Source organism: Vicugna pacos, chromosome 30, assembly GCF_048564905.1.
Source record: "Vicugna pacos chromosome 30, VicPac4, whole genome shotgun sequence".
NCBI classification, from domain to species: domain Eukaryota; kingdom Metazoa; phylum Chordata; class Mammalia; order Artiodactyla; family Camelidae; genus Vicugna; species Vicugna pacos.
In genome coordinates this window covers 16215121-16233218 of record NC_133016.1, presented here as the reverse complement: position 1 = coordinate 16233218, position 18098 = coordinate 16215121, and the positions used below count along the sequence as shown (strand labels likewise).

The following is an 18098-nucleotide window of genomic DNA, read 5'->3' as shown; positions in this document are numbered from 1 at the left end:
CAACCAAAGCACCTGCAGACACTGCCCACAGTCCCTTGAGGGCAAAGGTGCCCCAAGTTGATAATTACTGATGTAGTCCAACCTCTTCACCACAGATAAGGTATTTACAACCCAGAAAGAGGAAGACACGTCATCACACTGACACCTCTAATTAGGAGCAGAGTCGGGAGACTATCAGAATTTGTTCCAATTCTCAGTGAAGTATTTACATGAGTTACTATTTCATTCATTATGTCCTTAAAGGTAATTTTATTCCAATCTATTCTCTCTGGCTTGAGCACATTTTATATTTATACCACAGGAACTGAGAACTAAAATAAAAGCTCTTGATTTCTAAATTTTGAAGGAAGATAAACATCAGCTTGTATTTGCCACATAAGATAAGTATACTAGTTAGGGTTCAGCAGAACCAACAGGACATGCATAAGTTGACTTGGCTCATGTGATCATGGAACCTGAGAAATTCCATAATGTGCTGTCTGCAAGATGGAGACCCAGAAAAGCCAGTCATATGGTAAAAAGGCCTGAGAGCTGGAGAGCCAACGATGTAGATTCCAGTTGAGTCTAAAGGCTTGATGACCAGTAGTGCCAAGGGCAGAAGATGGATATCCCAGCCCCACTGGTCGGTCAGAGAGCCAATTCTTCCTCCCCTTTTTGTTCTGTTCAGGTCCTCAAGAGATTAGATGATACTGACCCACAATGGAGAGCCTACCAACTGAATGCTTTCCTCAATCTACCAACTCAAATGCTAATTTCTTCTGGAAACATCCTCACAGACACACCCAGACATAATGGTTGGTCAAGTGTCTGGACACCTCATGTCCCAGTCAAGCTGACACATAAAATTAGCCATCACAGTAAGTACACCCAACAAGCAAAGACAGGGAAAGAAAAGAGAGTAAATACGTTTAGCCACTTGTAATGCATCTCACTTCTAGATCCTCATATAATCCAATAAATAGTTATGTTCAATAAGCATTCGGCTTTTCTGCTGAGCATTTCAAATTGCCACACTCACATCAAAGCATCAGCCCCTAAGATATTTCCCTGAGAGGAGCAGCAATGGGTCATTTTCCTGTTAGACTCCCCAAAACCAGAATTCCTTGTCTAAATATATCAAAGAAACCAGAATCAAAGTCTAGAATACACCTTCTGGAAGCTACTTTTCAGGATGATTGTTTTTTTAAATCTTTGGGACCCAGCATGAGTCCAGGTTGTATCCACTCTCCCATCCAGTGCTCTGTGGTGTTACCCGATGGGTGGAAGTAAAGCAGACAAGGCTGCTTCTCTCGATCATGAATCATAACCCATATGTCATATCATAGCTGACATTCACAAAGGCTAATTTCTCCATCAATGATACCAATGTCTTGGTTCAGGGAAAGGCCAATCAGCTTTGCACCGCTGCCTACAACCAAAGGGACACACCCCAACATCACTGAGAGAACCTGGGGGAAGGACAATGAAGACTGAGTTGTAGCTGTTTTGTTTTGATTTGATTTTTGAGACTGGGAACTAACTAAGAGAAATGGAAGAGAACTGAGCTGAGAATCAGAAAGCCAGTTTTCAAACTGCCATTTGCCAGCATGAGACTTCAGACCAGTGGTTTTCAACAGGAGGTCAGTCTGCCCTCCAGGGGGCATCTGACAATGCCTGGTGACATTTCTGGTTGCTACAACTTGGGGAGGTAGAGGCCCAGGATGCTGCTAAACATTCCAAAATACACAAGACAGCCGCCCACAATAAAGAACATTGCAGCCCCAGGCATCAGTGACACCCCAGCAGAGAACTTCTACTTTAGGTAACACTTCTCATCATTCCATCCTCACTTTTCTCACCTGAAAAATAAGAACCATGTGTTTCATGGAAGTAAAAATGTTTTAAAGTGGTTGGCTTTATATAGATATAGGATTATCTGATGCTGGGCTCTTTTTTTAGTACTTCAAGTCTATCAAAAATGCTTGAGAACTCTTCATTTTTGGCTTTAAAGTTTAAGTTAGACTTTTCCGAATCCAAATTATTTTTTAAAGTACTTAGGAAAGAGCCAGAAAAGGCTTCCTGGTGAGAGCAGTACTTGGAGCAGAAGACAGTATGGAGCAGAGACTGAGAGACCAGGATCTCAAGTAAGTGCGTCTGGGGTTCAGATTCCAGCTCTAGCACGAATCTGTTTTATGATCATGGGCAAGTTACTGAACATCTCCAAAACGTGGTGTTAATAGTACCTACTTCATACGGTTGTCGTGAGGATTTAAAGAGTTAATGCATATGATGAGTTCAGAACAGTCCTTGGTAGATAGTAGACACATATTAAATAGTGGCTATTACTATATTTTTAATAAAGCAGACCAGGGTTGTACAAGGTATCACGGGACCCAGAGGAGGGCAGAAGCATCCTGTGGAGGGTGGTCAGGGAGTGCTTCCTGGAAGAGGTGGCACCTGAGTTACATTTTAAAAACTGACAGACCTTAGAGGAAGGCTATTAAACTGCAGGCACGGAGGCCAGTTAGGAAGAGGTTAAAAAGTCCAGCCCGAAGCTGAGAGTTGAAACCAGGGCAATGATGGCAGGAATGGAGAAGAGACATAACCAGCTGGACTCAGTGATGACTAGCTGTGGGAGAAGAAAAATCAGAAGGAGGGGGCAGATGCCAGTACCTGGACAGGCTGCTTACCCTCTCTGAGCTTCAGTCTCGTCATCCACAAAATGGAGATAGTACCACCTACCTAACAGGATTATTGTAAACATTAAATCAATTGTTTTTAAAAACCCGTAGTATAGTAGCACATAGTAAACAATACATATAAACTCTATTATTATAACTATTATTAACAATAATTGCAGCAGCCCTGGAAGGGGCCCCTCCATGACAGCCAGACCAAGAGGTGTAGCCTCAGAAGAGATGCACCCAGTGTTACACCATCTGCTCAGTGGCAGAGCCAGGGACTGTAGCTGCTTTTAAGCAGCCCTGAATGTGCAAAACGGGGCAAAGTCGATCTGTAAAGACCATCCAAGTGGACATGCCCTAGCATTTTCTGAGTTCTTTGGGATGTAAAGGACGGCTAGGCAGATTAAGGGGAATTGGAAAACAGCACATTGATCTCAGAGCTGCAATCGAATGGAAGCAATTAGGCCAAAAGCTCAGGAAGGCAAGTACCACATTCAACAGACCCAGCGAGAGCCAGTGAATGTATCTTGATCAGTTAATCAGCAGGATAGTGAGGTACAGCAGACAGGGTTACATGAGAGAAGTTCCTGCCCCTGTGCAACTGAAACTATTATGATGTTATGTATCAATCAAACTTCAGTAAAAATAAAGAAGTAAAACTTTTTTTTAAAAAAGAAAAGTGCCTGCAGGAAAAGATTCAGAACCAGCTCATTCAAAATATGAGAGAATAGCCTTCTATTTCAATCCTTTTTAAAATGATATCATTTGAAAGCTGCATATAAATCGAATTGAAGCCACAGCAGAGCAATATATTGCCTACTCCTCCAGTATTAAAGAAGAATCACTCTTCTCTACTAAGTTAACAATCCTTCTTTATCACTGTAGTTTATATTTCTCATAGTCCTCTTTATCTCATAATATGGCATGCGTCCTACAGCAGCGAAAGAAAACAGATTTCCTAGAAGTGTCCGCTTATTTACTCCAAGTAGGTGGCAATCAAAAAGGGCCCAAAAACAAGTTCCTTTGAATTGTTGGGCTCTGATGGGGTTCTGACTGGAAATCATAAGTCAAAACCTCATATAAAGGAAAAAAAAAACTGAATTGCCTTTTACAAGTGCCTCAGATTTTCTTCCTAACAGACGAACAAATGAATGGGATTTCTGCTCTACTTTATCCTTTCCCCACTAGCTAAATGAAACCAGATATCAAACAGATGATTGCAGCGTGGGCACCTGCTGAAATAGGTTATACATAATTTTTTTACCAAATGGAAAGAGCGGAGAAAACATGTTTCATTCATTGTGTAAAATTTATAGTGTCTTTCATTCTGTTGAAGTTCCGTAAATTTTTCTGAAAACTTTCAATATATCTATAAGGGCAATCTTATGCTCCATCAGCTGAATCAAGATGTATCCCTTTATTTTTTTACACACACTGAAGACTCTTGAAGCCTCAGACCCAAGACATATTAACTGGCCAGTTAAGACTGAGAAGAGATAGGAATGAGTTACAGATGGCCAGAGTTAATGTTGTCAACAGAGAATCGAGCTTTTGAGAGCTGGAGTGACAGCTCCGACGTGCTCCCCGGGATGATTCCTGTGCTGTTGTTTTTAGGAATTCCATTTTCAAGTCTATTATGGCAGCCACTTGAAAGTATTTCTTAAAGACAGCACATATAGCTTCCTGTCAGTCTAACACTGAGTGGGCCGGTGTCTGACGACCAAGGAATTGGGATATAATCCTGCAATTATGCTATCTGAATTGGTCAAAATGATGTTTTTGCTTCCCCCTCCCAGCTGGTCTCAATAAAAGTAAATACCTTGAAAAAGATACATTTGCAGAATCATTGTCACTAAGATAGGACTTGCTTAGAGGCCACATTTCAGTCTTGATTAAACCCGAGAAGAGCCTTCCTCAATTCTTCTGGTCATTAAAACAGGACTTTTGATGACGGAAAGGCCAAGAATAGGAAACGTAAGTAAGAATGGAAAACAAACATCTACTAACAGTATTCCTTTAAGCCCTAATAAAGAATTCAGAAAGTATGTTTATATAATCTATGACTAAGAGAGAATGTAGGCATGAGATTAACCAGCTCCACTAAAGAGCTCATTTTCAGCACTGCTTGCCTTTCCTTCACCTCTCATTTAAACATAACATTTCCTATGGCTTCCTGGTGTTTTTATTTGAATAAATGATATTCAGCCTCATTTCTAAGGAATTACCTTTCCATTGTATTTTTATAAACAATCACAAATTTGGTTGTAACTGAGGTTTCTTTGATTCCACAGCAGCTGGACTCAAAAAAAGGTGCTTTTCATTTTCCTGAAGGGCCCACGATATTAGGGGTTGTTGGAATATGTGACAGTGTGACTGGACATGGAAGTAAAAGCTCACAGCCACATGGTATATTGATTTGACATTACAATTCTGAATCCTGGCATGTAGAATTAAATAAATAATTACTTTTTCTTTCTTTTTTTGCTTTACTTGCAAAGAGAACAACAGGTCTTTAAAGCCTACAGATTAAATGTCTGAAAATGCAATTTAGGAAACACCTTGAGTAAGATGTTTCATGAATATACAATGGAAAATAAGATATTTTGAATTGAGCATGAGACATAAAAACACATTAAAGTGGTACACACAGGAAGCTGTATTTCTCATATCTAAAACAAACAGATATAGACTTCTAATAAAATATTCTCATGGAGAACTCAAGAATCTCTAAGAATATGCAGAAGACAGTGTCTGTATGCCTCTGTGGGAATACTTCCTTAAGGTTCTCCCTAAGTGTTCCTCTTATCTTCTTATTCAGATTGTAGTCTTTTTCATCAGCTCTACTTAACTGCTGTGGATACTAATTCTTTCTTCCTCTTTTTTTGTTAGTCATTAGATCTCAGGTTGGATTAAAGAGCTTTCTGAATGCTGGTAGTCCTACAGATACGACAAAAAGTTGTATGTTCTTCTAGGGGACTGGCAGTGTAGAAATAAATGGGCAATTATCTCCCTCCTAAACCACCTACAGGAGTTCTCACTAATTTTACTAATCACTAATTATTGTCCCAACTTCAAGAAAAGAAGGATTTGGCTTGTCCATCTTGCTTCTTCTAGACATTTGGGGTCCAAGATCATGTATGTATCCAACATCAATCTTCCCCTAAAGATTCTGCCCAATGACAATAATCCCCCAGAGTTACATGTGAATCAAGCTCTTCCTAGGATCCAGCCACCTTTCGTGCTAACCTGGGTTTCCTGACAGCAGAATACAGATACTCATTTAGCTTTCATGAAAGAAAGCTGGGAACCAGTTCTGGCTGGAACTTCCCTCAATAGTCCTAAGTCTCTCCTGCACTCAATCATTCATAGGTCTCAGGAGACACCTGCCTCAGAAGAAGTGATAAATCATAACTATGAAGGAATGAGCAGAGAAGAATTCTTGGATCCCTGTTTCTGAGATCTCACAAATTACTCACAGGATAAAGTATACACCAGTCCCATTAAACTCTAATAGTCAACCTGAATGCCTACCACTTTCATAATACAATACATAATACAAATAAAAATACATACTCTTGTTAAATCAAAACTTAGTTGACAGTCAACAGAGGAAACCTATTTATTCTTCTTTTATCTGCTTTCCTAGTAATTTAATATACTTCATAATTCAAAGAAAAATGACAAAAGAATTGACTCCAATGCTTTTTCTATATCTTACCTTATTTTTCCAAGTAATGTCACTGGAACCTGAAAATCTGTTTCTCTTGGTTGGTTGATTCTATAGCTTAGTTTTATTTTTCTCCTGAACTGCTTCATAAACATACTAATCTTGTTGGAACATATCTCAGATTTTGAGATCTACTTTGGTTTGTTTCAAAGCCTTAACCACTAATATATTATTAATGTATTAATACATTAATATTAATATATTACTGAAAATATTAATGAGAGTGATCTATTTTTTATGAATGCTAGTGATCTAAGTTCTTGGCCCTCTGTAGATTTTCCAACCGTTTAAAAATTGAAGTTGTAAACTAAATAAACTACCTAAATGGCAGAAAGTAATATTTCCCCTGATTCTTATAAAACAACCCTTAAACCTACCATTTCTATTACAAATGATATATTCTATGAACCTGACATTAACTAATAAATGTTTAGTCATTATGACCCATTTGAGCTAAACTAGAACATTTTTATCAAACATAATCAAAATACTGCCCTAAAAAAATAGGAATAGAAGATAAAAACAATACTTTTTCAAAACCTGAAAAATCAAGTGAATGATCACAATAAACTGAGACCAATTAACACAGTGTTTGATGAGGTATGCAACTTATGAAAGCATCTTATTTTTGTATTACTCAGATTTTTCTGTCACTATTCAGGGTAGAGAGTTATCAACACCATGTCATTAAGCATTTATCACATGCTGAACATTGTATAATGTTGTCGAGGACAAAAGAAGTATATGAAGTGTTCGGGTGTGCTAAGGGCTCAATACTCTTAAGGCTCATTTCCTCTTTGCACACAGCCCAGAGCACCTCAGGCTGTCAGGGAACCATGCTCCAAGGAGTCCTTCAGGGACCCATGCTAACAGTGACTCCATCCCCTTCAATACTGGTTATTAGCATTTCGACAGATAGAAAGGGGAAAAGATCAGGGTAGAACACTGCTGGAAATTATTACAGCTGAGACTTGAAAAAAGCATATTCAATTTCTATTTCTCCCTATGAGTATTATCTCCTAATATTTCTTGAATATATCTTTCCATTATCACCCTGGTCTAAGTTACCACCATCTTTTACTTGACTGCTCCAAAAGTACATTCATTCATCTACCCGCACCTACACTGGCCCCTCGTTAAGTCACAGGCCAACATCACCACCTGAATTTCCCATCCTGGATTAACACTTTTGGGTGGCTTTCCACTGCATTCAGGATAAAAACACAGATCCCGTCACATGATCCCTGCATGAACGGCCCCAGAACTATTACCAGCGGCCCAGTCTGCTCTTGCCCACTCCCCCCGCCATATGCACTGTACCCTCTCAGCTGGTCACCTGGCTCACCTCCAGGCCCTGGGCCCACCATTCTCGCTCACAACTCTGGGTTTTACATATGCTGGTCCCTCTTCCCAGAGCATTTTTTCCTTTCTCACACTGCCTGGATAACTCCTGCCCATCCTTCAGATCTCAGTACAAGTATCACTTCTTTAGAGAAGTTTTTGTTAACGTTTTTTTGACTGAGTAAAAACACTGCCAATACCATTGTAGAGTTTTATAGCACCGCTTCTTCTCAATATCCCTCTCTGGGAGACTTTATTTGATTAATGTCTCTCTTCTCCCCACTACAGTATAGGCTGCACGTAGGCAGCAATCATGTCTGTTTTCTTGATTTTATCCTATCATCTGACATAGTGTCACAACATTCAGCTTCGTTCTTGACATCTGTACATTCATTTAACAAATATGCTTCATATTTATATTATAAATGAAAATGCTTAAATATTAAGCATATTATAAATATATATGTATATATGCATCTATATTAATTTACTATTTACAATAAATCTAGGCACCTGAGCATGTTGTCAGAGGCCCTACAGCCAGTAAGTGTCAGAGAAAAGATTCAAATTCAGGTTGCAAAGCCAAGGATTCCCACTGCGACACAACTCTGTAAACCAAGCACAATTTGCATCCCCTTACTGCAGCGGTTCTTAACCCCCAGCTTCATGGAATTACCTGAAAAACTGTAAAAAAGTGTTGATACCCAGGGCCTCATTCCTGGAGATTATATTTAGACCAATGTATGGCTGGGCCTGAGTATTCAGGAGCTTATAAAGCTGCTCAAGTGATTCCTACCTGTCGTCAGTGAGGAGAACATTTGCTAGAAATGACAAAACTAAACCAGACGGAGATGGTGGCCTGAGAGGATGGTGATAAAAATGAAATCTTGGACACAGAAAATTAAGAAGTAGAACTTCAGGTTGCTGACATGTGGTTTCCTCTCCCATCTCTTTTCAACTAGTTGTTGCTACTGTCTTTTCTTACGTGGTTAATAGTCACTAAATGTCTTCAAATTCTCGTCCCTGGAACCTGTAAACGTTACCTAATAAGGATCTTTGAAGATGTGATTAAATTTCGGATCCTGATATGGAGAGATTCTCCTGGATTATCCAGATGGGCCCTAAATCTAATCACAAGTGTCCTTAAAAGAGAGAGTGAGATTTGACATGGACAAAAAAAGAGATGCAGTGTGAAGTTGGAGCAGAGATTGGAGTGATGAGGCCACAAGCCAAGGCATGCCCGCAGCCACCAGGAGCCAGAAGACATGAGGAACAGGCTCCCCACTGAGCTTACAGAGGAGACGGGATCCTGGAAACATGTGAAACTGACTCTGGGCTTCTAACCTCCAGACCTATGAGAAAGTACATTTCTATTGTTTTAAACCACCAAGTTTGTGGCACCTTTGTTACAGCAGTCACAGGAAACTAATATTCCTGGATTATGATAATACGACTATAATATACTTTCTACCTATAACAGGTTTTTCTGAAGTCCTATATCCTAAGGCAGTAAAAGTAAAGGGACAATAAGGGTATGTCTCTATCTTAGCTCTCTTTTGCTCTTTTCAAACTCTACCTCTGCCAAAAAACATTTTCCCAAATAGTCCTGGGTGTCCCCTGGGGCATCTCACAAATGTCCTGAGAACTGGTTGCCTCGTCTCTGAGATGATGTTTGTCACTTCCCACTTTCCATGGTCCATATCACTGTAGCCATGTCTCTGGCCACTGGTAAACCCAACAGTGATCTCCCAAGGGTCCCACAATTATTAATGGTACCTATCTGTATGAATGAAAATTAAACTAAAACTGGGATCCATGATCTGGGCTAGTGGGGGTTCACTGTGTTACCATTTTTTAACCATCTCCTTGATTACACTTAAGAAATTATACTTTAAAAAGGGAGTGCAAATTTTAGATAAGACAAATTAACTGGTTTCAAAAATACTATCCACACATTATGAAAACATTAGTGATTTCTCTGAGAACGTATAATCTTACTCTAATTGCTCAACTCAAATCTCACTGTCAGCAAGATTTTGCATCTGCAGCTGGATTAGAAAAATCTACATCTTCTTATCCATGATTATTTACTGGATTTTTCTTTTTCATTTTACAGCTCTCTATGGAGACTTGCAATCTCAAAATAAATGATTATTTGGTTTTTACCTGTAATCACAAGTGAGGATATGATGGCAGAAATGCCAGCCATTACTGATAAGGCTTTTTTTTTTTTTAACTTTGAGGGTTAATTGTGTTTATTTTGTTTCTTACTGTAAAACAGTTCTAGTTTTCATTGCTCACCTACCAAATGAGTCATCACTCGGAGAACTAAATTTACAGACTAAATCTGCCACTTGTCAGTCTTCTACTCTCTCTCCATCCTGAAATGATAGCCTGGCTCACAGTACACACACACACACATCCGAGAATCAGATCATTAACAGCACTGCTGTTAACATCTGTATATTTAATTTCAGTGGGAAACGCAAGACTTTTTACCCCTTAAGTCTAAACCTCAAATCACACTAATTCCCATGTATTAACTTATTATTCATCCTTTTAATTAATCAGGTAGTATTTATCAAACTCCACTTCCTGCCAAGGTCTGTAATATCTAGCAATATAAGTAATTCTTAGATGGACATTCCATAAAGCATTGAATAATACGAAAAGAAGTGGACAGATACACTGCTTCTCTGTGCCTTAATAATCATAAGATATTGTAGACATTGGAAATGCCAATAGTTGAGAGAAGTGCTTATTAAGGAAAAAATCTGCAAATACAGAGTAAATAATATAAAACCAAACCAGTTTTGTCACAACTAAAGATTATTTTCCTTGCCATCTCACACCTGCTAATAAGAGACACTATAAGAAGATGAGAGTGGAGATAATCAGTGGGAAAGTTTCTCAAAAGTCTGAGAAGAAAGAAAGTTCTGGAAATACAGGCCATCATAAGCAGGGTGCGTAAGATGGATGAGAATACTATGACTGCTCCAAAAAGTACTGAAAATGATCCTTAATGAGAGAATATCTCTAATCACAGCGTAATCAAGAAAGTGCTGTATCTTACAGGGAATCCTAAGGACTGAGAATTAGAATAAGGTGGGGGGGCTAATTTTCATCCTTTTACGGAGAAAGATTGATGTCATCAATAAAAATGCAATAATCATAATGTCTGGTTTGACTGATCTGATTGTTGATTGTGACAATAGGTACATTTACTCTCTAAAAAAAAGTTAGGGTTTGTAGGAACTTCTATAAATAGGTCATTAATCAGGGCTATGAACTGTTAATGCAGCATTCGCTAAGTATCTAGGAAGAATTAACCAGATTGCAAAGGGGATTAATTAAAAGATTAGGCATTGGAATAAGCTGGCTAAAGATTGCTGAGACAGAAGTAAAAGACAGCATATCACTTCCATTCCGAACTTAGAAAGGTTGGGCCCAAGGAGAGTTAACTACCTTCCCTGGAGGACACCAGAGACTAGAAACAGACTATGGATTTGACTTCTGCTCCTTGCAATGTGTAAGAAATTTAAAGCAAGCTTGACACACTGAGAAAATCTTCCGTGTTTTGTTTCATTCGAGATTTCCTGGTTTTTAAAACGGAACCTAAGAACTAATCACCCTTAAATATGATTCTCCAGCTCTTCATAGCTTCAGACTCATTTATACAGCCAGCTGCCTGACACCTACCTGAACGTCCTGCAGGGAATTCTACCTCAGTATAGTGAAAATGGAACTGTCCTCCAAACACACGCACACATGCATAAATGTTCAGTCACACGCGCACACGCGTGCTCTCTCTCTCTCTCTGTCTCCCTCCCTCCCTCTCTCTCTGCAAAACTTTCTTTACTTCATTAGTAGTTCACTACATCTATCCAGTCACTCAGGCTAGAAATCTGAGGCTCATGTTTGGCTCCTTTTACCAAACATCCAATTATTCTTCTAAGTCTCCTGATTTTTCCCTGGGAAATCAGGGCAGGGAAGTTCATGGAAAGCTCCCAGCCACCTACATCCCCTGCTAAGCCAGTACAGACAGGATTAAACAATTATGAAGCCCTTTCCCGCAAATCTGAATTTGCCATCACATAATCCTCAAAACAGCCCTCCTGGCAGACACCACCGTTCACCTGATACTTCTATTTCTCCCTACTTCTGGATCTCGTTATTACTTTTCTGGACTCCTTAAATGACCCCTTGACTGGTCTTCCTGCCTTTCATCTTGACCCTGTAAAATTTATCCTCAGTTCTGCTGTCAGAAGGATCTCTCTAAAAAGATAAATCTGAGTATACCAGTTACCTGCTAAAACCCGCCCCTTTCCCCCATTTCTTCACTGTAGAAATTTCAAGTTTTTAGAACAGTTTGCAACATTCCCCATATCCTGAATAACCCCACCTCTCCATTCTCACCGCTTCCAGTCCCCTGTTCAGCACTTTAGTGAAACCAGACTATTTGCAACACCTAAATTTTTCATGCAGCCTCTCCCATCATGTTTTTGCTTTTGCTTATGTTTTGTCCATTGACAAAACATCATTTTTACCCCCGATTTCACCTAATTTATTCTTTTCTCTCAGCTAGAGCAATGATTTCTAATAAAATCAATCTCTGATCCTCTGCACCGTCCCCTCAACACACACACACACACACACACACACTGGGCTGGGAGCTTCTATCTGTACTCCTATTATGCCCATCCATGCCCCTATCATGGCCCTGAAAATATTCTCCTGCGGTTATTTAATGACAATATCTCCTTGGGTACCCAGGACAAGGACCAGCATACGTGGATTTTTGAGTCCCTACATCTCCACTTTCTGCCTTCAGTCTTGACAGCCTCTTTAGCAGGGATCCAAATGCCTCTTAAAGTGAACTGAATGGAAACTATGGTACATATTCTGATACCCAACTCCCTAGGCAGAAGTTGCCTATCTATTTGTACGTGCTAAGCATTATTTCATAACCACAGAGGTCACTGTTCTTTTCCTTTTTCTATTTCTTTCTAAGCAGAGTGATCGCAGCAGCAGCTCAGGCTGTGACACTGTAATCTCTGTCGGGAAGTGGAGACAGTCCCATGTGGTGACAGGACATATTAATTTGCTAGGATTGCCATAACAAACCACCACAAATGGGGCGGCTGCAACAATTGATGTTGTATTTTCAGTCTTAGAGGCTCGAAGTCCAAGAGCAGGATGTTGGCAGGTTTCTTTCAAAGCCTCTCTCCTTGACTTACTGATGGCCAGTCCTCACTCTGTCTTCACATGGTCACCTCTTTATCTGTGTTTGGGTCATAATCTCCTCTGCTCATACAGACATCAGTCACATTGGATTAGGTACCACTCTATGATCTCATTAACCTTAAATGCCTCTTTAAAGGCCCTATTTCTAAATACAGTAACGTTTTGAGAAACTGGTGGTTAGGGCTTCAACATATGGTTTTGGAGAAACAGTGTCAGGGGTTTTCTTTAACAAGGAATCTCTAATTCTTAAAAGTAAAATTATAAGGGAGATATATATATCACATCCCTCTTAACACCGCAGGGTATTTCCGGGCTGTCTGAACACGAGGGTGGATATATATGAGAGAAAAAGCCATATGCAGTCATGAACAGCTACTTCCCCAAGTTAAATAGAAGCCTATGACTCACAGATAGAGAAAACAAACTTCTGGTTACTGGGTGGAAGGTGATGGGAAGGGATAAATTGGGAGTTCAAGATTTGCAGATACTAACTAATATATACAAGATAGATAAACAAGTTTATACTGTATAGCACAGGGAACTATATTCAATATCTTGTAGTAACTTATGAAAAAGAATATGAAAACAAATATATGTATGTTCATGTATGACTGAATAATTATTCTGTACACAAGAAATTGACACATTTTAAACAGATTCAATAAAAATACATATATATATGAACCAAAAAAAAAACCTATGTTCCCACAAAAATCTATCCATGAAATGTTTATAAAATTTTTGTTCTTAATCACCAAAACTATAAAACACCCAGGTGTCCCTCAAATGAGAAATGGATTAAGAAACTGTGGTACATCCATACAATGAAATACTATTTAACAATAAAAAGAAACAAACTATCAATGAATACAACATGGATGAATCTCAAGTGCACATTGCTCAGTGAAAACAGTCAGACTGAAAGGTTATGTACTGCATGATTCCATTTATGTGACCTTCTAGATGACTGAAAGCTAGAGGTTGAAGGTTAAGGGAAGATACGACCACAAGAGACAGCATGGGGGACCACTTGGGGGAACAGGACTGATAGAATTATTCTGCATTTTTATACTGTTGTTTTTAAGACTTTATGCTTTTGTCAAAACTCATAGAACTTCACATCAAAAGGAGTGAATTTTATCATACAAAAATTAAAAATAAATTTAAATCATATTATGCAGAACGGTGTATATTACATGCTTCCCCTTTGTGTTTGGTTTATATATACAACATCTGTAATATATACCATAGATTTCACACAACTATGCATGTTTCTACATGTATATAAACCATTTCTGACAGAAAATAAGAAACTGTTCAGAGTAGTCACCCCTAAGAAAGAAGATTAGATGTTCTAAGATGAGAAGGAGACTTGATTTTCATTGTTTATACTGTTGTATTGTTCGAATTGCTTACCATAGCAGTATAGTATGTTTTCAATTAAAGAAACACTAAACTAGAAGAAGATATAAATATCTTGATGTTACAATTTTGGAAACTGTTTAGTTTCCCCCCCTGACCAAACTAAATATCCTCTTTCTTTGAATATGCGTACAATTAGGCTATGGAAAGGGTCTCACAGTTACTTGGCAATAGAAGCTGTCTGAACACAGAGGTGGCACGCTTTCCCTGGTCCACAGGAGATCTTAACAATTATTCCCTGGTGAGCTGCACAAGCCAAAAATCAATGAAGGTAGAAGCAGCAGGTTCTTTCATGGTGGAAATGGCCTCAGTTTCATCAACAGCTGTCAGCCAATCTTTGGAAGTAAAAAAAGACTCAGAAAAATATACATGCTTAGTACACAGGATGCCCAATATGGTTGTCAGCCAAAACTTTATATAAACAAGGATGTCTATTAAATTTTCCATTTAAACTGCCAATGAAACACATCAGAGATGCAGAATTAATTTGTAGTCAAGAAAGCTTTAAGCAGCACCACTGCTCGACTACGCTTTGCTAAGTCTCAAATGACTGGACATGGCGATGGCTTTCTCCTGCAGGTTATTCAGAATCTAGGGGAAAAGTGACTGCCTCACGGACAATGCATCTCAGACATCGGGTAGGCTCTGTCGTGTTCTGAAAAGGAGGTACCAGAATAGCATCTCAATAGCATCTTAAAAAGTAACAAAGAGTAGAATTTTTTAAATCCGTTTGTTCATACATATGTGTATATGAATGAATATACATTTCCAGGCTGTTCTATGTGCCCTCAATTGATAGTCTGTGAAATATCTCACTGGGAAATTTCCATTTCATTCTGCCTATATTTTCATAAAGGGAAACTGTATACATAGCTGGTACGTAAGAAAACAGCCGCTTAATCTGGTGTGAAAAGGGTGCTATTTTTGCACAAGAACACATCTGTGTATCATCCCAGAAGCTGTCTTTAAGAATTTTGCTTGTTGGAAACATGATGCTAGAAACTTGGATTTTTTTTTTTGCTATTTTTGTTTGATTTTTTTAACCTTTAATTGAAAACTTTAATTCTCATACAAAAGAGTGCATAGAATATAAATGAAGAGGTTCGTAATTATTATAATTTTGAGGATATAAATCCTTTATCAGATACAAGTGCTGCAAACATTTCTCCCAGTTCCTTCACTTGCTTTTTCATTTTTTAAATGATAGCTTTTTCAAGGAGCACATGTATTCATTTCCATTAAGAACAGATTTTGTTTTTTTATGTTTAGTGCATTTTAAATCAAATCTAATACTTGCCTATATCAAGCTTACAAAGATATTCCCCTGTTTTATTCTAGATCTTTACAAAAGCAGCAGCTTTTGATTTTATTGATTTTGTTTTCAGTTTCATTTGATATCTACTCCAATTCTTATCATTTCTTTTTTCTGCTTACTTTGGATTTAATTTGCTTTTCTTTTAGATTATTGATTTTAGATTTTTCTTGATATATGTATTCAATGCTATCAGTTACCCTCTAATTGCTTTAATTCCATCCCATATTGATAAGTTAATTTTCATTTTTACTTAGTTCAAAATATTTTTTAAATCTCTTGAAATCTCTTCTCTGACTCACGTATTATTCAAAAATGTGTTGTTTAATTGCTAAATGTTTTGTATTTTCTAGCTATCTTTCTATTACTGATTTCTAGTTTAATTCCAACATCGTCTGAGAGTAGGTGTATGACTTTCAATCTTTTAAATTTGTTATAGTGTGTTTTGTGGCCCAGAATGTGGTCTGTTTTGATGAATGTTTCTTGTGAGCTTGAGAAGAACGTGTAATTTGCTGTTGTTGGATGAAGCAGACTATAAATGTCCATCACATCCGGCTGAATGATGATGTTGTTGAGTTAAACTGCATCCTACTGATTTTCTACCTGTTGGACCTGTTCATTTCTGAAAAAAGGGTGTTGACATCTCCAGCAATAACAGTGGGGCTTTCTATTTCTCCTTGCAGTTCTATTAGTTTTTTATTCACATATTTTGATGGTTTTAGGCACACGCATGTTAAAGAGTCTTATATCTTCTTGGAGAATTGGCCACTTTATTATGTAATGCCCCTCTGTATCGCTAATAATTTCCTTTGCTCTCAAGTATTGAGTATTTTGGCTGCTCAGCCCAAAATTCATATAGCTACTCTTTCTATAACTTCATATATATATATATATGAACTTCATATATATATATATATATATATATATATATATATATATATATATATATATATACACACACACATATATATATATTCATCCATGCAATCAAGAGATATACTATTCTGTAAGATTCTAATTCTTGGAAATTTGTTTAGCTTTGCTTTGTGACTCAGTCTGTGGTCAAGTTTTATAAATATTTTGTGTAGGGAGGGAGTGCATTCTGCTGTTATTGAGTGGAACATTCTATTAGGTTAATTTTCAGAATCTTGCTCTTCAAATAAATTAGTATCTTTTATCTATTGAGAGTAGAGTGTTTAAAATATCCCATCACAATTAATTTATAACTTTTGCTCTGTATGTATTTTAAGGACATGTTATTAAATTCATACAAACATACAGCTGTATTTTCCTAATCTATAAAATAAAAGAATGATGCTTTCATCAGATTCATTTCCTTAAGTTTGGTGTAGAGCTTTCTCTTTTTTCTCCTGGATTTGATATGTGACCACTTGTTTCAAAATCATTTAACATCACCAAGGAACTGCTGAGGGAAGAGAGTATGAAGCCACATATCTATGATAACAAACAGCGAACAAGTGACTCAACTGTGTGCTTCATCCCTTTATTAGCTTTCACTGTATAACAAACAAAATGCAGTACCATAAAATAATAAACACTTGTTATTAATTACGAATCTGTAGATCATCTGTGCAATTGTTCTGATTCTGGCCAGGCTCAGCATGCATCTGCTGTCAGCTGGCTGGCTGTCTGTGGACCAGTTAGTCTTGAAGATGAACATGTCTTCCTCCATGTGGTCTCTCAGCCCCCAGCAGGCTTGTTCTGTGTCAGTGGCAGAAGTTCAAAGAGAAGTCTGAAATGATGCCAGGCCTCTTGAGGCGTAGGCTTGGAACTGGCACAACACCATTTCTGCTGAATGCACTGGCCAAAGCCAGTTTCAAGGCCAAACTAAATGAGAATTGGGGAAAGAGAACACCTCTTGACGGAGGGACTGCAAAAATCTCATTGCAAAGGGTGCAGACAGAAGGACGGATACAGATTTTGGGACTTTTTTGCAATCAGTCTATCGTATTCTCAAGTCTTTTGGGACCTGCAGTGTAACAGAAAAAGAAGGGACCAAAATGATTGACTTCCAGTCATGTTACAAGATTCCTTTCCCTGTATTCTTACTTGTAAAATGTAATTATATCTAAATTATCCCCTATAATCGAGTATAATATTGATGGGAGAAATTATGGAGAAAATCGGCAAAAGAGAGTGGGGAGGTAGTCTCAAAGATACATTTTTCACACAGTGAACTCTAGGAATGACTTGCTGTCTTTCCTGGTGCACACCATGTATTTGGAATTCATCAGCTGGGACGAGATCATCCAGCACTACTTCCCATGTTCCCTGGGGACCACGCCAAAACTCAAACATACAAGAAGCCCCAGAGTATGACGGCATCTAGAAATTCTATTTAAGAAAACGAGTGAAAACAATTAAGCAG

General features: G+C 38.2%; 1 long non-coding RNA gene across 3 annotated transcripts in view; it reads right to left on the bottom strand.

Annotated features, from left to right (window-relative positions):
- LOC107033654 (uncharacterized) overlaps nt 1–18098 on the bottom strand; it is a 347930-nt gene that overhangs the window by 101893 nt on the left and 227939 nt on the right. The gene's annotated exons all lie outside the window — the stretch shown is intronic.